General features: G+C 58.4%; 1 pseudogene; it reads right to left on the bottom strand.

Annotated features, from left to right (window-relative positions):
- Window positions 1-689: 689 nt before the first annotated feature.
- On the bottom strand, window positions 690-3,124 carry LOC113881227 (annotated as a pseudogene).
- Between the last annotated feature and the right edge of the window lie 1,000 nt (window positions 3,125-4,124).

The raw sequence follows: 4,124 nt of genomic DNA, 5'->3' as shown, positions 1-4,124 counted from the left end.
GTCACAAAGTCAGACACGACTGAGCTAGTAACACTTGTATGGCTGATTCACTTTGTTGTACAGCAGAAACTAACACAACATTGTAAAGCAACTGTCCCGCAATTTAAAAAAATGAGTCCATCGATATAGTAAATCTTGCTACGGATGCCCTTGTGCTATTCAGCTCCATAGATTTGTGACAGTTAATAAAACCCAGAGCTACATAAACTGCACTGAGAGCCTGGCCTTCAAATTGATGTTTATAGTTTTAAATCAAAATTTTAGCAAATAAGGAAGCATACTCAATCACGTTAACATTTCCAATGAGAGCAAAATACCATTTGACACCTTTGTAAAAGTACAAATAAATCTGTAATTTTGTAAAATTTATCGAAAAAAAGGGCTCTGTTCACTTGTATAAAATTCTTTGAAACGTTCCTTTAGGGGTAATTACATACTCTGTAATTACATAGGAGCAGGCGCTCTGGAATGTTTTCAGAGAGAGGTCAGAAATGCGGGTTTCCCAGTTCCTACCTCTGCCCCACCCCCACAACAACACATAAACAGAATAGAGTCTTCTCTCCTCAGTAGCCAGCAGGATATTTTCTAGAGTCTTCTGGTCCTGTTATGTCCCTGCCCACAGCCTTCCACTCCCCTCCCACATTCTGGATGAAATACCAGCTCCTGCCCCATCCTCCCGTCCCCTCAAATTTGACCTTCTTTACCCTGCGGCTCCCCCCAACTCGGTCCCATGCTGGCCTCACCTGGCCCTGCTGATGCCCCCTCGGGGCTCCTGCACCGATGTCTTTATGCGATGCTCCCGCCCTCACCGCCTTTGGTCTTTGCTCAACGTCAGCCCTTCATCAGCCCGTCCCTGATGTGACCCTGACCCCCCTTCACACAGACACACGCTCTGTGCCCCCACCTAAGGGCTTCTCTTCCCACACGTGTCACTCCTGTATCACACTCACAACAGTTTGTTTGGGGGCTGCTTCCTCCCTCCCAGGAGGCGGGGCCTGTGTCCCCACCCCCAGATCTCCTGCTGCTACTGGGATGCCCCAGCCTGAAAGGGGCACCGGGGCCACCGTCACAGCAGCTGGGGGACCTGGGACAAGTCTCCTCTCCTCTGTGTCGCTATCTCCTGTCTGTAATGGTACCGCTGGGTTCCTAGGAGGGACTGCTGAGGACTCTGTGTCGAGGGGCCCCCCGGCGCTCCTGGCCCCAGACACCTCCTTGGCCGGCGAGGTGCCCACAGGGTGGGTTCCAGGAGGATGGGAAGCCACAGCTCCCCGGGAGCCACGCCTCCCGGAAGTCAGGCAACCAGAAACCATGCCTCCCGGAAGCCCCCAGTGGGGGTCTGGTAGGCCCTGATACCTTATGGGGGACACCTCTGGTGCCAGTGTGGTCCTCAGGCAGGGCTGTTGGGTGGGGAGAAGAGACTGGGTGGTCTGAGCCGTTGCCTTTCCTGGGGTCTGGGGCAGCTCCAACAAAATCTGGGGACACCGAGGCCGGGGGCACTGAAGACTGTGGCTCTCACAGGAAAGTCAGGGCCTCAGCCTCCAGGGTGGTTCGAGTCCATTGAAGCTTCTGGGCAGGGGAGCAGGAATTCCCTAGGCCTGGGCTGGTGGGGGTCAGTGCAGGGCAGGGGCCAGAAGCAGCAGCAGGGCCCCGGCCAGCAGTGCCAGAGAAGGTGGGCAGGCGGCCTGGCATGCAGTATTGGTGGGGTGAGCGGGGGCCGGCAGATGGCAGTCGGTGTAGGGCTCCACGCAGCCCGCAAAGGCCATGATGTGCGCCACGAAGGTCTCCTCCTGCACACCGTACACCAGGTGCGCCTGCGGGTCGTGGCAAACACCGCCACGTCCTCGCCCCCGTGGGTTTCCCTAACCAGGGGCACGGCCGCCTGCTGCTGGTGTGAGGGGTCCCCTGGCAGAGAATGGGAGTTTAGAGCCGGCAGGGAGGCGGCCTCCCCCTCCTCTGACTTCCCAGCCAGGATCCTCCCATCCCTCTTCCCCTGCACCCCAGGGCCCACCCACTGCTCTTGGTTTCGTCCACATCAGGTCTTGAGTCCCTGTTCATCTGGTACCCGGGGCCATTGCTATAGAGGAGGGAGTATAGAACTTGCCATCTCTGGCTTTGCCATCTGCCAACCCTGCAAGGAGGAGGGGACCCAGTGATCACACTGACCCAATCCTTTTGGGTGCCTTCTGTGTGCTGAGCCCAGGCATGTCTTGTCTGTTCACTGGCTTAATCCTCACCAGAGTGATACAGGGCAGTTGCTCCACTTTGCAGAGGAGGGAACTGGCTCAGAGCACTTTGTGCCTCGTAACTTAGGGACAAGGACCTGCCAGTCTCCCTGGGCTTACCGAAAATGGAGTTCCCACGAAGGGGGTAGCCACCAAAAGTGAAGACATGAGAGTGGTCTGCAGTGACAAGGATCAGCGTGTCCAGTTCGCTAGTGAGCTCGTTAGCCTTGGCGATGGCATTGTCAAACGTGACCGCCTCGGTCAGCGCCCTATATGCTCTGCCATCATGGTGACCGTGGTCAATGCGGCCTCCTGCAGGTAAGTCACATATAAGATACTAAACCCGCTCTGATGGCCCTCATCGCTCCTCTGTTCCCCAAGGGGCTGCCACTCACCCTCCACAAAGAGGTAGAAGCCCCTGGGGTTCCTGCTCAGCACTTGCAGGGCCGCCTCCGTCATCTCCTCCAGGGACGGGTCATTGGTGTGGTCTCACTGAGTCTGATAGGCCATGTCAACTGGCTCAAAGAGGGCTGTGGGAAAGGGGACCAGTGGAGACCTGCAAGCTGGGGACCGGGGGCCCGTGGCACCCATCCCTGGGAGGACAGTGGGGGTGGGTGGGGTTGTTACCCATGAGGTGTGTTACACTGGAGTCATTGGCTGCCTGAAGGAGCTCCGTGCGGTTCCACACATAGTGGGCTCCCTGGGAGGGCAGAACCAGGCCTCAGCCCATAGCCCGACACCCCAGGCCCGGCCCCACTGTACCCCCTGCATCCGTGAGTCCCCATCACCTGGTGCTTGGCCTGCCACTCCTGCACCAGGTTCTGCTTGTCCTTCTGGACTCCAATTTGATTGGCATCATGTGGGTATTCAGGGTCTGGGGTCCCCTTAGGAAGCATGTACATTCAGCCTCCACCCAGGATCACCTGGAGCCAGAGATTAGGGCAGGTGGGTTCAGGGCCTACTTGGCCCTTTACGCCTCTCACACAGCCCCTACCTCCCCCACCAGGTCTGTGGGAAAGGTCTGTCCCCACCTCCTCCCCCTCCACACATGGGAGGGGCTGTCAGTCCCCAGGGCTGTGAGTTTCCTGGGTCTGTGACAGATGTCTGTCCCACCCCCTCTGCCCAGCCCCGCCCTTAGCCCCTCATGTCGTACGTCAATATCCATGTTGTTGACCAGCTGTGCAGCGATGTCCTGGCAGCCGTTCATCTGGGCATCGGCAGGCAGGTCGGCGTCTGAGTACCAGTTTCGGTTCACCGTGTACGCGTAGGCCCCAGCTGGGGAGGCGTGCTGCACCCTGGTGGTGGTCACCACTCCCACTGCCTTCCCTGAGGGTGGCAGAGGTCACGGGGGACCACTGAGGTCTCTGAGCCCGTCCCTGCCCGGGAAGCTGACGCCCAAGCCCACCTGTTTCTTGGCCCGGTTCATCACAGACGTGACCTCATTCCCACGTGTCGTGTTGCACTGGTCGAAGCGGGCGGCTGCACTTACACCAATGGTTCTGTAGTTGCCCTTGACCCCACACAGGTAGGCAGTGGCAGTGCCTGCGCTATCTGGCACCTGTCTGTCCACGTTGTATGTCTGGGGACAGAGATGCCTTCAGCTCTGCTGGGGTAGACACCCAGCTCCTGACCCAGGCCCTGGGCCCATCCTCACAGCCCCCGGCCCCTATCTCAGCCCGAGACCCTCCTGGGCTTTCCCTCCTACCCTGCTCCCTAGGCCCACACCCACCCCTCTGGTGTAGACCACCCTGAGGCCACTTGGCGCTTACTTTGGACAGAGCCAGGTATGGGAACTGGTCCATGGCCAGGGGTGTCTCAGGTCCTGGCTTGCCAGCCATCTGCCCCTTTAGGATCCGAGCAGCTGTCACCGTGGAAACCCCCATCCCTGAAGGTACACAGTGT

The sequence above is a fragment of the Bos indicus x Bos taurus genome, chromosome 2 (assembly GCF_003369695.1).
Source record: "Bos indicus x Bos taurus breed Angus x Brahman F1 hybrid chromosome 2, Bos_hybrid_MaternalHap_v2.0, whole genome shotgun sequence".
Classification (NCBI taxonomy): Eukaryota; Metazoa; Chordata; class Mammalia; order Artiodactyla; family Bovidae; genus Bos; species Bos indicus x Bos taurus.
Note: the sequence above shows the minus strand (reverse complement) of the source record. Positions and strands in the feature narration are given on the sequence as shown.